The 19,510-nt window shown below is 40.3% G+C and overlaps 1 long non-coding RNA gene across 2 annotated transcripts; it reads left to right on the forward strand.

The window, feature by feature from the left end:
• Positions 1-2,753: 2,753 nt before the first annotated feature.
• LOC142873294 (uncharacterized) lies at positions 2,754-17,452 on the forward strand. Of its 2 annotated transcripts, none has more exons than XR_012921338.1 (4): positions 2,754-2,846; positions 6,927-7,070; positions 13,021-13,120; positions 17,161-17,452. It is a non-coding gene; the product is annotated as an uncharacterized LOC142873294 (long non-coding RNA). The 2 variants fall into 2 exon arrangements; XR_012921339.1 differs by lacking the exon at positions 2,754-2,846 and adding an exon at positions 6,713-6,826.
• The last annotated feature ends 2,058 nt before the right edge of the window (positions 17,453-19,510 follow it).

The raw sequence follows: 19,510 nt of genomic DNA on the forward strand, positions 1-19,510 counted from the left end.
ACGCTGTCTTAGGCACTTTGGTCTTTTCCCAGCTGGGTCAGGAGAGTAGGCAGTTCGTCCAAAATCGGTCTGGGAGTTTTGTTGTCTCCCTAAGGATTTTGGTGGAAAACAGATTAAACATGTAAACATGACTGGGAGAAAAATATTGTGGACACCTATTACTTCTGGAAAGTCAGCCTCCAGTCTGTATCAGTGAAAAATCTTTCTTTCCGATTTGTGATGTATATGATCTTTATTTTTATATACACTTTCTGATACTAAATTTTATTTATTCGTATTTATTTATATTTTATTTCAGCATATTATGGGGGTACAAATGTTAAGGTTACATATATTGCCCATGCCCCCCTTCCACCCTCCCAATACCCGATAAATGTTACTCCTATATGTCCACTTAGGTGTTGATCCGTTCGTTAATACCAATTTGCTGGTGAGTACATGTGGTGCTTATTTTTCCATTCTTGAGATACATCACTTAGTAGAATGGGTTCCAGCTCTATCCAGGAAAATACAAGAGGTGCTATATCACCATTGTTTCTTAAAGTTGAACAGTACTCCATGGTATACATATACCACATTTTATTAATCCACTCATGAATTGATAGGCACCTGGGTTGTTTCCACACCTTTGTGTATATGATCTTAATAAGTAATAATTCTCAAACAAGGGAAGAGTAAAACCAAATCACCCCAAGATGTGAGAGGATTAATGAGTAAAAGAATCCAAATTCCTTGTTCAGCCACCATACGAGGGTAAAGGGATTATTACTGTTATTATTTTAGTGTCTACTCATGTTCAAGTCCAGCCCTCCACCCACACGCACACACTTTTAACTTTTATAGTCTAATCTCTTGCGTAACGGACCACATACAAAGACTCGGTTAAAAAAAACCTCCTCCCAGCCTGTTGCAATATTTATAAAGCCTTTGCTTTTTAACACACTGCGAGAAAGGCTTAATAAAACAAAGGGCATCATAATTTATTGTTTTAAGATTATTGATTCAATAAATTAACAATAATTTCCATGAAGGGTAGGAACCCTGGTGCCATAAAAGTTTATTTATTCTGACTTTAACTAGCATTGATTAGAGTATTCAAATCGTCCCAGTACTCTATAATCACTTTTTATAGGTACAATGCCCTAGCTGAGCGGGAGACAGTAAAATAAACATTCAACCAGAAGTGACAATGGCTCCTTTAAAAACAAGAAACGCCAGAATTTTTTTTTTTTTCTTCAAAGGGGAAGGAATAATTCGGATGGTGCTCTTAATACGTGCCATATGCATATTGGTCCCCGCTCCCTGGTATTCGGCAGGGACACAGTTTTAAGAGGTGATTGCGATTGTTAGCAAACAGGTGGGATCTAAATGGCGATGTTTGTACCCCATAACTCAAACAAAGAGACCTTTTTGCTGTTGTTGTTTGGGTTTAAAGTATCATTATATATTGCATTTAAAAACTAGGGGGATTTTTCCCCCCTGCACATGCATCGTTTCAGTGCTTTTGTTCTTCAAGTGGTAACTGAACCTTTAAGGTGATATGGCGAGGGCATTGTAAAACCGTTAATAACTTGGACAAACAGGTACTGTTTTTTATTCCACAGCCACAGGGCAGATTCGTTGGAAGTCACTATCTAAAGAGATAAGAACCATGGACACTGCAGGGTCGTCAGGATCAGTTCTTACTTTGTTGCATACTAATGACATAGGGTCATCTTGCTTTCATGTATTCACCCGCAGTTTCCCTCCTCTCTTTAACTTCTGGATGATATGTTTTATATTTGAACTTCAATGCTGTATTTTCCAACGTGATTTCTTTTCTTTTCCACCACCAAGAAATCTCAGTGCTGAAATATGATTTAAAACCAGGCATTTGCAATAATTAATAAAGTGAAATGAAATAAAATACAATAAACCTCTTAGTAACCAAAGGCTTATGATTTACATAGGCTTTAAATGATTGTTGGTGTTAAATTGTTTCTCAGAATGCAACTCAGGAATTTGAAGTTGTCAGATTAACTGCTGTATTTACTGGGCTGTTTGATTAGGTGAGCACAGTTTATATTCCCTCTTGGAGACCTAAATAGCAACCATTTCCTACCAAAACAGCGCTGAGAACAAAGGCCCCATTCACAGGGCAGTGGGCATTGCTCTATAGGCCTTTGTATCTGAAACAACACGGTTACTAAGTACCTCTAAAAGGAAAAGGTGAAACTAATTTTTTAAATGTACACATAACAGGCAGAAAAAGAATCTTGCTACATACCAGACAAATATATTCCATCAAAAATAAAAGGAATTTTTTTTTTTGTACTGCTGGCCTTCTTTCCAAGGCTGTAATATTAAAATGATGGTGGTCATTTTTGAAGGACAACAGAAAAGCAATATTGGTAGGCATGATCTGGTCTCATCATTTTAACTGTTTAATACTTGCAAACACTCTCAGGATGGATTAACGTTTTTTTTAGTTAATAACCATGTTTTTGACACCCTGCCACAAGCCAGGCTCTGTCCTGGGCATTGGGGGCATAGAGGCCAAGAAGCCTTCTTCCTCCTCTGCTTTTTAGTCCTGCAGCGTGGACGATGTCAGGACATTGATGACTTCAATGGCAAAGATGAAGTGCAGAGGAGGGACGGCTGCTCGGAGAAGATGACCTCTAAGCACAGTCCTAAAAGCAAGGGCCGGGGCGGGAATTTCCAGCAGACGATTACATCAGCAAAGATTGGGAAATATTAGGGTCTGTCCAGGAAGCTACCAGGGGCTCTGCTGCTGAATCACGAAGCGGAGGGTAGGACTGCAAGAAGATAAAGAGAAAGGAGATAGCGGGCCCCCCTCCTGGGCCATGGTAAGTACTTTGGACTTGATCCTGTAGGAGACTATGAGCCTTTGAAGGGTTTTGAGGGACAGGGAGGCAGATAAAGCCGGCCAGTCTGCACAATTCAAACCCCAAAGGGATTAGTTGGTCAGCTCTGTGTTTAGGGACCGCAAGCGAATCTGGTCACACTGGTGATATAAACTTCCTTCATTTGCCTTTCCTCGCGTCATTGTCTATGCTGTTTGGATCTACCAGACAGCCACTCAATATCTCACTTTTCTTGGAAAGTTAATGCATCATTCCTTGAAAAGTCATTTGTTACCCACGAAGACACATACCCACCATATTACTGAGGATTTTCAAAGGGATAATATGGGATAACTCCAGGTCCTCAGTATCAAGAGAGTGATAGCCTTACGCATTTAAAAGAAACTCAAAAGCATTCCCCAGGGTAATGGGGATAATGAAAAATTGCGCAATGTAATTTTTAAAAATAGTTAAACACACGGGAGATGGCTTCTCTCATCTCAGCAGCCATTTTCCTGGTAAAATGCACTAAGAGGAGGGAGAAGCTAATGCTCTTTCAGCTACATATATTGGAAAAACACATTTTCATTACATATCTGGTAATGTCATTGAGAAGTAAAACATTTAACTTTTGATCCCAAACTCATCACTTCAGCTAGTCTGGTGGGTTGGCCGGACAGTTGCGTACCTTTGCCAAGACTCCAAGTTTTTCACCTCTCTAGTTGAATCAACATTCTTCAATGGGAGAACTTCATATAGGGCAGAATGGGCAATTGGTCTATTAATTGAGTCTGGACTCGATTTCCTTCTCTCCCGTTGTTTTCACTTCTTTGAGGATAAGAATCATCCCGGATGCTTGCTAGGTCTGCAGATTATCAGACGTGTCCCTTGTAAATTTTGGTTCAGCGGGTCTGTTTTGGGGCCCAGGAATCTGTTTTTGCCAAGCCCTCCAGGTGTTCCTGATCTTCAGGTAACTTTGGGAAACATTGCAAAAATGATTAAGTAAATAAGTAAATCGAGTACAACGGCATTCTTCAACTCACCATATATTATTAAGCTATAAATGGAACACTATAATGTAGGGTTTACTGAGCATCAAAATAATGAAGAAATAGTTAGGATTACACTTTCTATAATTTTGCAAGCCATTTTAGCAGAAGGAATGACGGCAATATAAAAGCAACTGTGCCAATTTTTTTTATTGGGTCTCCAGATCATTTTACTAAAGTAAGTACTGCCAATTAGGTCGGGATAAAAAAAAATTGTGGATCAGGCTATAATATTTTCCTTTCATTACAAAGTGAAGTAAATTTGTTATTGGTGCTTCGGTTAAGAAAAATAAATCCTTTGTTTCTTCCAAAGGCACTTTATTGACTGCTTATGACAAGAAAAGTCCCCATTTAGGTCTGTGGCACTTACCACATAATCTTCCTCATCGACACCATCTCTCCATAGAAGCCATTAAAAAATGAAACTCACTTAAGGCACAAAAAACACGCTTTCCAGCAATGGTTTTCAAACTATTTTTGCAGCAGCTAAACACTTTTCCCAAAACCTCAATAATAGTTTGAAAACCATTGCTGGAAAACATGTATTTTTGTGCCTTAAGTGAGTTGCGGGGAGGATTGTCCACACAGCCTTCTGAGCTCTGACCAGACCCATCAGTGAAATCAGCACCTTCCTAATTGACCAGCCTCCCTGTGGTAGAAGAAGAGAGTTCAAGGCATTAGGGTACCAAGGAGTTGATCTATATGACCAAAGGTAACTCCTAAAACACCTTCACAGAATGGATAGGACAGAGTTTGAAAATATTTGCTGGAGTTTTTCCTCCAAGATGATAGCCTTGGTTCATTCAGTCCAGACAGTGCCCACCATATGCTCGATACTAATGAAAGGTTTATTGTCGACATTTTTCATGGTATATTGTAGGATTTTCAGAGTTTCTATTCTGTCACAAAGAATTATTATGATTTTAATAAACCACATAGGATCTGTGGACAGAAATGGAAGAGCATGTTTCTGCTCAGCTGATGAAGTGTGCATGCACTTTCAGAATAATGTCCCACCAGTAACAGTGATGTCCTAACTTTGTGTGCGGGCAGCCTCCGGTGTGCAGCGAGATGGGCTGGAATTAGAAGGCACGACTGTTTCTGTTTAACTTGCTTTGCACAGCGCTGTCTGCAGGTGGGCACTCAACAAAAGCTGCCAGTCTTAGCATCCAGCGATGTGGTTGTGATCAGTCATCATATTATTAAATTATTCATCTCATATTAAGTGACCACAATTTCAACATCGCCTTCTCTTGACAGATGTACAATTCATATAGGCGATTGGAACTGTATTCGGTGCGTGCTGTGATTTCATTTGCAATGCCACTCACAGTGGAAAAAAATATGCCACACTTTTTTAAGCAAACAGGCTTCTTTTCACAGTGGACAGAGAATACTGTTAAACAGAGGAAACACAATATCCCTTTTCATAGCAAGAGATCAAATGTCTGCAGAAGAGTTTAATTTATACTTCTCCATGTGCCAGAGCCTAGTCTGAGACATAGCTGGATTTCAGTACTTTCAATCAGGGCATAGTTTCCACCCTGGATGACTTCATCCCTTTAAAAATAGAATAAATGGAATTCCACATTATACTATGGGTAGGGATTATAGGAAATTAAAAGACATATAGTGCTCGAAACACACTAAATAATTGTGACATTGAGCTGGGAAAATAACACTTCTGCAGCAAGTTCTTCTTGGGTGTTATTTGCTAAAAAGATTTTGCTCCAGCTTTCCAAGAGAGTGGAGGAGAAGTAGTGCAGTGTGGACCAGGAAGTAAATTGGACACTACCCTTGCTCAAAGTTTTCCCTTTTGGAAATATATGTAAGCATTGTTAGATCAGAGGTGTGACTTGAGTTCATCAGCCCTTCTGTCTGACTCTCCCTGGATTTAATTCTTTGGGTTTGGTTTGTTGGTGATGGGGACTATGCCGAAATCCTGCAGCCTGCAGTTTACGCCCATGTGAAGTTTGGGCTGGATACAGAGAGGTTGGGAGGGATCCCTGTTCAGCTCAATGACAGCTGAGAAGTTAAAATATGATAGTGTATTCTACGAATGCCCTAAAATGGGAAGCATCTGACATGGACTGAGTTGTTAGTATAAAAACTAGAGTTTGTTGGTATACCATGGAGTATACCATGGAGTACTATTCAGCTCTAAGAAACAACAGTGATATAGCACATCTCATATTTTCCTGGATAGAGCTGGAACCCATACTACTAAGTGAAGTATCCCAAGAATGGAAAAACAAGCACCACATATACTCACCAGCAAACTGGTATTAACTGAGCAGCACCTAAGTGGACACATAGGTACTACAGTAATAGGGTATTGGGCAGGTGGGAGGGGGGAGGAGGGCGGGTATATACATACATAATTAGTGAGATGTGCACCATCTGGGGGATGGTCATGCTGGAAACTCAGACTTGTGGGGGGAGGGGGGAAAGGGCATTTATTGAAACCTTAATATCTGTACCCCCATAATATGCCGAAATAAAAACAAAACAAAAAGAAACTAGAGTTTGTTGGTTGGTTTACGTAGAAATTACCTAGAAGAGATAAAGCTATGATGACCAAAAGTAAAAAGGAGGCAGGTTGTTCTCTGGAGGAACTTTTCTTCACATCTTACGTTCTGGCTGACTTTTGCCCTTATTTATATTGGTTTGGAATGTGAAGTAATGTGATGTGTGTTTTCTTAACAAATGAGTATACGCACCAGACTCGCCTGCAATGGGCGTATTGCACGTAAGCCTTCTGTTGATGAATGATGAAAATACAAGATTTTCATTCTGTTGTGCTCTCTTTACAATCATGTTTGTGGCATTAAATGGTCGTGGTGTTGAGATTTGCTCACCTTTTAAGAAGAGCCCAGCGAGCAGGCCTTCCCGTTGGGAAGATTACTGCGGGGAAAATGGGAGATCTGAGAGAGAGTGAGTACGAATCCATTGCAGGTGAGCCGGCACAACTTAATCACATAATATGTATTATAATACATCCCTAGGAATTCATGTTTGCTTTGAATCTGCCTAGGCAATAGGCCGTAAGGAGATAGAAATGGCTTCCGGTGGCTTCCAGTGCCTAGAGCTGAGTGTATGCTACGTTTCTATTCACACATCATCAACAAAGGATGGGACGGCAGCTGCTCAAGAGAGTTCTCTGGAGAGAGATGTACAGGTGGGAGTTTTTAAATCTTGACATCCTGATAAGATTTCAGCATGGCTTCAAAGCATGTTCCAAAAAAAAAAAAAAAAATGACCTACATTGCCAGTATTTGAAAATCCTAATCTGTTGCTAAAACAGAGCAAACCAAGTTCTCTTTTTGTGAACTGAGTAAACACATTCTTCATCACCATCAAAGATTGTAGCAAGAAGAGGGAAGGACTTGCTTTTGTGATTCGAGAGTCCTTGATGAGTATTCTGTGCATATTTGCGGGTACAGTCACATCTTTTAAAGAACAACCCAAACCAAATACTTCTGGTAATCTCCAGGCTTTTCATGTGTGACAAAGCAGGGTAATGGGTTCGGGCATGTTAATCGGAGCCTTTCTGCGAGTGCAGAGCCAGATCAATGGCCACACTTGCTCTTCTGGGGCGCCTGCTTGTGGAAGGGGTTCCAGATATCGGAGAAACAAGCATTACACAAACAGATGGGGGAACTAAAGCAATGGCAAGCTCTTGACCTGGCCAAAGTCAATAAGACCGGTCAATAGCGGAGCGGGAGCAGAGAACTGAGGCCTCTGTGACGATGTCATTTACAGGCTCTGATGCCTTTGAGTTGGTGAAAGGGGTGACGAGGGTGGGTCTTAAGGTCACAGGGACTAATGTGCTCCACCACAGGGAACGGAGTCCTTCCGTCTACCCCAATCACAGTTATTCTTACTCTTTGTGAATGTTTCAAGTAGGAAAAATGAGACCTGGTCTTATTTGTGGCTTCTATGGTACCCTTTAAAATGGGAAGCAAATTGAAAATTGGTTGGTGATGGAAACTGTATTAGTCAGAGTTCCCCAGAGAAACAGACCAATAGGATGTGTGTAAATATATATATGTGTATATATATATATTTATATATATATACATATATATATATATATATATATATCTAGAGAGAGAGAGAGAGAGAGATTGAGAGAGAGAGAGATTTATTTTGAGAAATTGGCTCACACTATTGTGGAGGTTTGGCAAATCCAAAATCCGCAGTGCAGATCATCAGCCTGGAGACCCAGGGAAGAATTGATGCAACGGTTAAGTACGAAGGCAATCTGCTGGCTGAACTCCCTCTTCTTCCTGGGAGGTCAGTCTTTTTCTCTTAAGGCCCTCAGCTGATTGAATGAGGCCCACCCACATTATGGAGGTAATCTGCTTTACTCAATGTCTACCCATTTAGATGTTAAGGTCATATAAAACATACTTTTGCAGAAACATCTAGAATAATGTTTGGCTGAATACTGGGGTATTGTGGTCCAGTCAAATTGACATATAAAATTAACCATTACAGGAATCAAACAGGGTAAGTGCTGAGAGGGGAGACGCCCTGGGCATGAGGCCTGGCTACAGTCGCAGCACAAGACACAGGCAAAATATCTTCCCTGCTGACAACAGATAATTTTCCTTTTCATTTGATTATGGTGAGAAGTTGCCTGAAAGCTATTTAGAGCAACTTTCGTACCCCAAAAGAAAGCATCCCGGGAAAAAGGAATGCTGGGAAATTACCATCAGAGAATGATCACATACTCTCCTATAGCATGCAAACACGGAAATAAACCCACAAAGCATTGGCCCAAAACTTGGAGAAAGTAAGCTATTTCCAAATGAAACTACCTGAGCGAAAAATTCACGTAAACATTCAAAACATGATCTGCAAAAATCTCTCAACAAATACATAATTGTGCCCCTACCATAATGTGGCACATTATCAGGTCCCGATTAATTTTTCCTTTTGATAAGTTTGGCAAGGCTGTGAACATTTTTACAGTGTTATAGATAGGAAGATGAGATTTGGAGATCATGCCTTAAACAAACCCCACGTGTAGATAAATGAGGGTATCTCTGTACGTATGTTATCTCTGTATTATGTTTACACTTCTGCCACAGCCACTCTCTCCTTGGGTCTCAGGGTGGATAATTACACGATTTTGTACTCCTCTCTTCCCCCTTTACCTGCACGTATACATACACACATACAAATGCATGCGGATGTGAACTTGACTTCCACTGAGATAATACTGATCAATCAACAGGTATTTTTGAGTGCCTACTATGTGCCAGGCCCTGTGCTAATCTCCAGGAATGTAATAATGAACATGGTATGATGTTCATGACTTATTTTATGGACATATTGGAGCTTATATTCCGGCGAAGGAGACAGATACCAAAAGTAAACAGACAAATAAGTAAAGCAGTTGTAAGTAGTGTAAGTGATCTAAAGTTAAGGGATGGGGGCTTAATATAGAAAATAAAGAGACCTGCTTTAAATAGAAAAGTAGGGAAGGAAATCTCCAAAAAGTTGATATTTAGCCTGAAGCCCAGAGGATGAGAGCATTCCAGGCAGTGGAAACAGTCATTTGAAGCATCTGCAGGAAGAAGACTTGGTACACCAAAAAAACACAAAAAACTGGGGTGCTAACGTGGTTGGCACAGACTGAGGCAGAGCAGGGGTAGGATGAGTTGAGGCTGGTGAGGTAAAGAGGACCTCACAGGCCATGGTAAGGGCTCACAGACTGTGGTAAGGGCTTTGTGTCTTAGTCCAAGAGCTCTAGGAAGACAGGGAAACAGTGGAGTGACACCAGACAAAATTTGTATTTTATTTTATTTTATTTATTTATTTTTTGAGACAGAATCTCACTTTGTCTAGAGTGAGTGCCGTGGTGTCAGCCCAGCTCACAGCAACCTCAAACTCCTGGGCTCAAGCGATCCTCCTGCCTCAGCCTCCTGAGTAGCTGGAACTACAGGCATGCGCCACCATGCCTGGCTAATTTTTTTCTATATATATTAGTTGGCCAATTAATTTCTTCCTATTTATAGTAGAGACAGGGTCTTGCTCTTGCTCAGGCTGGTTTCGAACTCCTGACCTTGAGCAATCCGCCAGCCTCGGCCTCCTAGAGTGCTAGGATTACAGGCGTGAGCCACCGCCCGGCAAAAATTTGTATTTTAATAAGATGTTTATTATTGATGCTTTGAGCATGGCTTGGTGAGGGGTAAGAATGGAGGAGGTGAAATAAATTGAACTGCAAATAGTCCATGCAATGAGATGAAGGTGAACTAGACTAAGATGGTGGCAGAAGAAATGTAGAAGAACTCACAATCGGATTAAGATGTATTTGGAGATAGATTTGACAAGACTTGCTATTATATATGGATGTGGAGCAGGAAGGAGCCAAAAATAAATAAATAAAAAACCAAGAAAAAAACCCTGTATTTCTCACTTGAACAATGGAGTGGTTGGTGGGACCATTCGCTGAGAAGATAGGGCTTATGACAGAGGAACAGGTTAGAGGAGGAAATCAAAGATCCCACTTCGGATTTGCTAAGATTCAAGTGTCCGTGAGATACCTTATTTAAATAAGCAATGTCGTACGTGAGTATGGAGCTCAAAAGCGAGTTCTAGATTGGAGAGAAACATTTTGGAGTCATCAAAATTAAAATGGAATATAAACCCATGGAAATGATGAGATGTCTGAGTAGGTTTTTCAGAGAAGATAAGAGACTTCCTATTTAGGAATTAGACTTCTATTTAGGATTAGTCACAGGAGAAGGAACCAGCAAAAGAGAATGGGAAAGAACAGCCAGTAAAGTAAAAGGAAAATTGAAGTGGTATCACAAACGCTGAGCAAACAGACAATTAGAAGATGGAGGCTGTATTTATCCATAACAAATACTGCTGCAAGACTGTATATCCTGACGATAGAGAATCATCCATGGATTTGGGAATAATGAAGGTCATTGGTGTTGTTTACAAGTAGTCATGCTCCTCCATTGAAACTGCCTGAAACAGAAATCAGATTGCAGAGAATTAAAGTATAAACGGGAGGTGAGGAAGTGGAGAGCAATGTACATAAATCATTCTTTTGAGAGAGTTAGGTATGAAGGAGAACAGAACAATGGGGCAATTGCCAAAAAGAGATGAGCTTTCATTTTTAATGGTGAATATCAAGCATGGATGTTTTCCGATAACATTGACTCCTGATGCATAAGAGATTACAGCTGAAGGAACCACGAAATTTGAAGAGGAGACAGAGTTAGAGCACACATGGATAAACTGGATGGCAGTTTGCAATATGACTCATATGGAAAAAACCTATAATAGATGTTCCAATATCCTTTTCCCATTCTAACGCAAAGCCGTTCTACACAGATTGTTCAAGGTTTAAGAGGATACCTCAACCCATGAAATAACTTGGTGTCATTGCAGTGTACCCTTTCAGGGAAGGAGAGATCATTACTGGGAAAATCATTCAAACTATAGTATTTCTTGAAAACATAAATGTCTGTTTAATGTCCTGATTCTTCACTTCTAAATCTGTAATGTCCAGTTAATCTGCTTCAAGAGGCATAGATGAAAAACAAAACCAACCCCCCCCCCCAAAAAAAATCCTCTGTCCATCCTCTGTAAAAACCAGCCCACTATAGCTTGTGGCATTCAGGACCTCAGGCTCTCAGGATTTCCTGCTGATTTAAAAATAATTCTATATTCAATAAAATTTCAGTCTCCAAACTTAGTCTCAATCAATGTAACTTTCTTCATTTGTTTAGAACTGAATTTGAGTCCTCATTTGAACAAAAGGCAAAAACTTACTGTCTGTCAATCCAGGGTGTCCTTTGCTTGCCTTGGGATTGCTTCTAAGATCTGAAGGGAGTATGTATCGCCAAGACGTAGCGATGAAAGTGGTGTTTGTTCTGCTGCTTTGCAATTTGTCCCCGTTGCCATCAGCTGAGGTGCCCTCATTGTTACCTGGTCTTCAGTCATTCGTCCACACAGATTGCTGCTCTGATCTCTTTGTCCCTTCTAGTTCCTGGGCTTTGTGTGCCAATGTCTGAGCTTCTCTTGGACATCCAGGAAACAGTCCCCTGATATCCTACTCTGGACTGCAGCAAACTTGGTCAGGCTGCCTCTCGGACAACTGCCACCTGCAGAGGACTTTTCTGCTTCCCAGTGGATCTCAGGCTACAGGAAAGCAGAAGGCAGATTTCTTTCCACTCTCACACCCAAGAATTTCTACCCAGTTTCCCCTAAGCATTGGCCTGTGGTCAGGGAGGTGGGCAAACCAGGGAGCCCTTTTCTCTAGCTCTCTACCATCGCACGCCCGGGACCTTGCACCCCTCTCTTTCCTGAATCAAAAGAATATTTATTTAGTTTGAGCGCAGGGTGGTAGCCTGATACTTCATCTTCCAAATCTGTGGTTTATGGCCTGACCTAAATTTTGGAACTTTCTGAAAACAACTTTATTGAGATATAATTCTGATATACAGCTCACCCATTTTCAGGGTACAATTCAAAGGTTTTTAGTATATTTGTAGAGTTATACAACCATGACTGCAATTTCTAACCTAAACTTTTGAAACATTCCAAAGCCAAAGTTTTGATTCTTTTTTTTTCCCCTTTGCATTATCTTTCCACAGTTTCTAACATAAACTTCTGAAACATTCCAAAGCCAAGGGCTTGATTTTTTTTTTTTTTCCTTTGTATTACCTTTCCAGATGCATTGAAAAGATGCCTGAAGGGGTGGGGGTGGGGGGAGGAAATGTACATGGGGAAACTTTCACTAGATATTATGAAAATATTAACCTGTTACAATGTGCAGTTCCTGGTGGCCCCCAGCCAGACCTTGTGGGGTTCCTCAGTGTGGTTGAAATACATGTGTAACAGGGACACGAACTGCCGCCGCATAAAGCGTGGTTTGGCTTGTTTCCAGAAGATCTTCATCTTTCTCTACTTTTCCTCATTCCACCTTGTTTAAATCCATAGACTTCTCTTTTTCATGATTCATCTAAATTCAGAGAATGAAGCTGCCTAGTGAAGCCTCATTAGGTCATTACTCCACCTGCATATTTATATAATGTTAGTCTCAGTTTCTTCTCATATGGAATTTGTTCCACATTCAAATTTATTTATTTGTTTTGAGACAGGGGCTAGAGTGCCATGGTGTCATCATAGCTCCCTGCAACCTCAAACTCCTGGGCTCAAGTGATCTTCCTGCCTCAGCCTCCTGAGTAGCTGGGACTATAGGTATGTACCACCATGCCCGGCTAATTTTTCAGTTTTTTGTAAAGATGGGGGTCTTACTACTCCAAAGTCAAATTTTACCCAGTGTTTTCTTGTACATTCAAGTGTTGCCATTGTATTGGAAGAGCAGTTTGGCTTAGGGTGCGTTTCACTTCTGCGGTCAGGATTTGAGGCAGTTCCACTGGGTCATGGCACTCACTCCCCACAGGGCTGTGACGATAGTGGCCATGTTTTGAGGGCAGGGCATGCAAAGTGTAGGGCACTGTCAAGTTCATGGCATGCATTAGCTCACTCACAGTAAGATTTCAGGAGCCCAACTCACCACATACAGACGCAAGGTGCGCCTGAACATGCAACGTGCTGTTGTCCAACTAAACAATTTCATTCTGTGGCTCATTCATGGTGTGTCGTATCAGAAAATCTTGGCCCTACCTCTGCAATTTGTTAGTTTTCATAGATCAGGGCAAAACTGAGTATGGATCAATATTCTCTAAATCTCTTGATGATATAAAACCAAAGAACCAAAATCTTTCTTACCTGGCTTCACATTACTCCTGCCCATCAATCTGTGGCCAAAATAAAGAAAGGAAAAAAAAAAAAAAAGAAAGAAAGAGGGGCGGAAAAACCCTTTCTTTTAGTAGAGTTCTGGCATTTCCATTTCTTATTTTGCTTGAGAAAGAAAAATGGAGAAAGAAGTGAAAAGAAATATTAGAAAAATTGCCAGCTTAGCGATTAGCATTTTCTTGGATCCTAAGGAAACTCCTGGCCATATTCAATGTTTTGTTTTTGTTTGTTTTGCTTTTGTCAAAGGTGAAGGCCAGTGTTGCAGGTAAAATATTTTACTCTTTGTTTTGCCAATATTTATTCCTTATGCCTGTTGTGCCTCTCTGTCATATCTCAGGGTAGAAATTCCCTTATGAGCTACATGATTGGAAATGCAATGAGGACTATTAAATATATTTGAATACAGGCAGCAAAATTGCCACGCAACCCATCTCAAGAGACCATCCAAAAGTATTATGTGTGTGCACGAATGAATCCTGCCGATACACAGGCCCTCCATTTAGTCCCGGGTTTCATTCTTCCTTTGACCACCAGCTCTTTTAGTTTAGGCTTAGCCTCTTAGTCCCAGGCAACCTGACTCCTAAACTTACGCTAACGTCAGGAAGCAAGCACAGATGTGGAAAGAGGAAGGGGGAAGGGAGGAAGAGTGGAAGAGACTAAAATTAGGAACAAAATTAGAAACAAAGGGAAAGCTGAGGTTTGCAAGGCTTCTTTCCTGCGGTGTGTTTGGAGACAGGCCTCCTACCCACGCAACTGTTCCGTCTCGCAGGTTCTGTGCCTGAGTGTCCAACTTTCACCAGTGAAAACAATCGGAGGCGTACCTGTGGTTATGTGAAGATTATACATGATGTTTGGCAACCTTCTAATACGGGCGGCCAGGATTCCGCTTTTTACAAGCCCCATGCAATGGAAAAATCCAGATATTAGGTTGAAAATGTCTCGAGAGCAAAAAAAAAAATTAATGGCAATAATAGCTAACGTCTATTGAGTGCATGCTGTGCCTTGTGCCAGAACGCGATGACCTGCCGACTCCACTGTTATCTCATTGCATCTTTGCTAGGATCGTGTGACTGATGCTCTCTCTTGCCATCCCCATGTCACAGCTGAGAGAAGCTAGGCTCCTGGAGACACAGGACCGTGCCTGGGGTCACACGGTCACTTCCAGGTAGAAGCTCTAGTGCCTACACTCTTTACCGCTGCTTCCTCACTGCTGCCTCTTCATAGCTAGCTCTCCTCATTCCGAAGAATTCTTTTTTTTTTTTTTTTAAAGGATATTTCTCTCCATCAGAAGCCTTACAGAATGATCAGTTATAAACTCCTGGAATGGAATGTTTTTTAAAAATTTCCACTTAATTTTTCCATCAATCAGACATTTGAGTGCCACATGGAAACCCATGCGAGGGGCAAACTGAGGTTTTCTTTCTTTCTTTCTTGGAAACCCATGCGAGGGGCAAACTGAGGTTTGTTTTCTTTCTTTCTTTCTTTCTTGGAAACCCATGCGAGGGGCAAACTGAGGTTTTCTTTCTTTCTTTCTTCCTTTCCTTTCCTTTCCTTTCCTTTCCTTTCCTTTCCTTTCCTTTCCTTTCCTTTCCTTTCCTTTCCTTTCCTTTCCTTTCCTTTCCTTTCCTTTCCTTTCCTTTCCTTTCCTTTCCTTTCCTTTCCTTTCCTTTCCTTTCCTTTCCTTTCCTTTCCTTTCCTTTCCTTTCCTTTCCTTTCCTTTCCTTTCCTTTCCTTTCTTTCAAATCTCGCTTTGTTGTCCAGGCTACAGTGAGTGCCGTGGTGTCAGCCTAGCTCACAGCAACCTCAAACTCCTGGGCTCAGGAATCCTGCTGCCTCAGCCTCCTGAGTAGCTGGCACTACAGGCATGTGCCACCATGCCCGGCTAATTTTTTCCTATATATATTAGTTGGCCAATTAATTTCTTTCTATTTATAGTAGAGATGGGGTCTCGCTCTTGCTCAGGTTGGTTTCGAACTCTTGACCTCGAGTGATCCGCCTGCCTCGGCCTCCCAGAGTGCTAGGATTACAGGCGTGAGCCACTGTGCCCGGCCAAACTGAGGTCTTCTGTCAGGGGAGCCAGCAAGCCTATTGTCCCCTCCACCTGTCAATCTCTCAGTGCCCAGCATGGTCCCCATGCCACAGGCAGCCTTTTTGAAATCGCAGTACTCACCCCTGCCTGTACTTGACCCTCTTGTGCGGTGTTAACACAAACACCATGAAGTCCAGAATAGCTTCATTATTTATAATATTAAACATTTGCTTTTTTATTTTTTTGCCAAAAAAGTCCCAGACTTTGGTGGCCTTTGGACAGCTGAACAACTGAATATGTGTCTCCAAAAATATAAAAATATGGGTAGAAGCGTGCACACACGCACACACACATACTTTGCTTTATGAAAGGAATCTCGTATGTGTGTCAACTGTTCGCTGGCCAAGAGAAACAGAAACAAGGAGGTATCTAGGACAGATAAAACTGAGCTGATTACAATGGAAACATTTATATATATTTATTGAAAAACCACTCAGACCACCTAAAAGTTGTGTTTTTTTCTTTTTATGAAAATATGACACATGTAAAAAAAAAGTGCATAAATCATGAATGTACAGCTTGGCAAATTTTTGCGAAGTGAACACATCACTGAAACCAGTACCCAGATTAAGAAAGAAAACATTACCAGGGCCCCTGAAACCTCTGTTGTTCCCCTCCCTAAGTCACTGCCTAACCCCAAGGTAATCACCCTCTTGACTTCTAACCCGTAGATTAGTTTTGTCCATTTTTGAACTCTATATAAATAGAACCATACACTCTGTCCTCTTTTGTGTGCCTACTGCCTTTGAGTCAACACTATGCCTGTGAATTTGCATATAGCAATAGTTGATTCATGTTCATTTTATAGTATTTCATTTTGTGAATATACCTCAACTTATTTATGTAGCCTGTTGTTGGTAGACTTTCCATAGTTTCCGATTTGAAGCTGTGAAAAGAGCTTCTATGAACATTCTTCTACATGTTTTTTTAGTGAAGACGTGTTTCGATTTGTGTTAGGAAAGCCATAAAAATTAAAAACAGATTTCTTCCCTGTTTTACACTATCTTATGGGTGACATATATCCTATGCATTTCTGGCTCTATTATTAAAGCAATACAGTTGTATTTTTTTTCCTCTCTAATCTTGCCTCCTCTGAACTTTGTTTTCCCTCTTCCTGAACTTTTTTTCTTTCTAAAACAAAACTGACCTCAGACACTGGGAAAATCTAACATGCATAGCTCCAAGCTCATCATCCAAGGATGTAATAATGAGTGTGTTGTTGTAAATTACTTTTCATCATGATCCATGCTGACTTCAAAGGTCAGGCCTTCATCCCTTGTGTGTTCTGTGGGAGTACATGGTACATGTGACCGAAAGTAGAGTTGTTTCCAACAAAATTCAATAAAATTTCTTGTCTTCTAACAAAAGTTTTTTTCTTTTTTTTTTTAAGGTAGAAGACTCTACATTTGATTCCCTGATCTAGCTCATTTTAATATGAGCCATTTTTGTATGCAAAGGAGTGCTGACACCAGCAAGTTTTATAGTACTGATTACTATGGAAACATTTATCTATAAATATAAAATCCTTTAAAGCTTAGCCTTTTATCTTTATAGAAAAAGGCCTGTTTATGTCACTTCTAAGATTCCAGCTTTAATGTAGACATGAGCTATTCTAATGCCAAACAAGATAACCTCAGTGTTGGAGCCGTGTGAGCTTTGAAAAGTGGAATTTGTGCTCAAACTATTATTTTTTGATAAAATATTAACAATGAAATAAAAATATTTAAAGAAGCTCTCTTAAGCCTAAAGCTCTGGTTTGTTAAATTCCTTTTATTGAATTTAATATTGTGAATATGTCTCACATTTTTTCCCCTTTAATTCATTGTTTCCCTCCATTCTTTGTGCATTGGGCATATGGGTTTGTGTGTGTTTGTAAGCTGTGATGATGGTCAAAATCGAAGTGATTCATTCCTTAACACTTTCCTTTGGCATGTTTATGTATTATTCTTCTTTAAAGTTCATGTAAAGTCAGATACGATGCTGTAATATCTTTATATTATTATGATTTCTTTTCTTTTTTCTCTTTTACTGAAACATATCACTTTATTTTTCAGATTATTTATTGATAGATATTAGATGTAGATATTTTCAGATACATGTGATTGTTTGGTACATTCATATAATCAAATCAGGGTAATTGGGCTATCCATTGCCTTAAATATTTATCTTCTCTTTACTCTAGGAATATTCAAATCATTCTTTTCTAACTATTGTAAAATGTATAATCGATTAATGTTCGTGATAGTCACCCTGCTGATCTACCAAACACAGATCTTAAATAACTAGGGGTTTATAAGAGAAAAATACTGCAAAATAAAAGGGGAAAGTTTTCCAGTTGGCCGACAGCAAATCACTTGAAGCTTTCCTGCTTCTCAGTGGTGATAGGCAAATGAATTTAGATTAACTGATGTGATTCAGAGTGCCCTGTGTCTCCTCACTTCCAGACACATCTTCACCCCAGCAAGGTAACTTCCGTCCTCACAACTTTTTCATTCAAATTGGAAAGTTCAGGAGTTGTGTGTGTTGCCCAAAGAGACCATCTCCACCTCCACACAAGCATCAACATTTCCCGTTATTGTTCTACAGATATCTTCATACCTCAAATCTATCTTTAATCCAACAATTTCAAGTTATACCAAACTAATTGCAATCCTCTTAGTTAAAACTGTCTGAGAGTCTTCTAAATCTCCGCTCCCTACCAGCACCCTTTTCTCAAGAAGTTACAGTGCAAAAAAAAAAAAAAAAAAAAAATACATAATTGTCAGGCTTTAAAACAGTGCCTTGTCAATGCAGCTTTATAGAACCCTAGAAAATGACAGAAATAAAGATGAGGCGAGGAGGGAGATGCCTCAGTACAGGAGGAAGGCGTGTTCTGCAATCTTGTGTGCATACCAGTTGTCATGGACGGGTTGAAGTGCTACATGACAAACTCCAGAGGAACTGCTTCCCATCATTGCTTCAAGGATGGGAAGAAGTCCTTGAAAAAGTGCGGCTGTCACAATAGACCAAATTAACTTTTTAATTGCCAGATTCCTACTTACATATCTTGGTGGTATCTAAATAGGGGTTAAAAAAGATCTTTGAGACACCATCAGTTTAGGCATTTTAGATGTTGGCAGGATCCACTCCAGTTGCCAAATAAATCTTCAGTCTAAAGAAAAGTAAGCGGGTGTAGACAGAATATAGTGGAAATTATTACGGAAACATAGAATTGTAGAATCGCAGAATGGGATGAGGGCCAGAAGCTTATCTATTCTGACCACCCATGTCTTAGCCCCGATTTTATAGACACAGAGGGAAAGAACAGATTTAATAGATATTAAACAATAAGAGCCACAAAGTCAAATCTCTTTTTCAGCATACTCCTTTGATCTGCTATTTTCTCTTTTCTTTGAGCACTAGGAAAAGTGATTCAACTATGGGACATGTGTTTAATGCTGCAGACAGCAGCCACACATATGGCATATGCATTGCTCTTAAGTGGTATAGACAGGGCTGCCTCTGAGTGATAATGACATAGGAATGTTTGTCGGCACACTCCTAGCTTCCCTGTGTCTCTTTTTCCTTTTCTCGCCACACTCCTCACCAACCTCCTTTTCCCTCCCCCATGCCAAGATGAACCTCACCTTTAGGCTTCATCCAGCCTTGATTTCTTCACTGACAACATGGAAATAATAACTTTACACACTTCACAGTGTTGAGAAGATTTCATGAAATAATGTCAATGATGTCATTAGTCC

Source organism: Microcebus murinus, chromosome 10, assembly GCF_040939455.1.
Source record: "Microcebus murinus isolate Inina chromosome 10, M.murinus_Inina_mat1.0, whole genome shotgun sequence".
Classification (NCBI taxonomy): Eukaryota; Metazoa; Chordata; class Mammalia; order Primates; family Cheirogaleidae; genus Microcebus; species Microcebus murinus.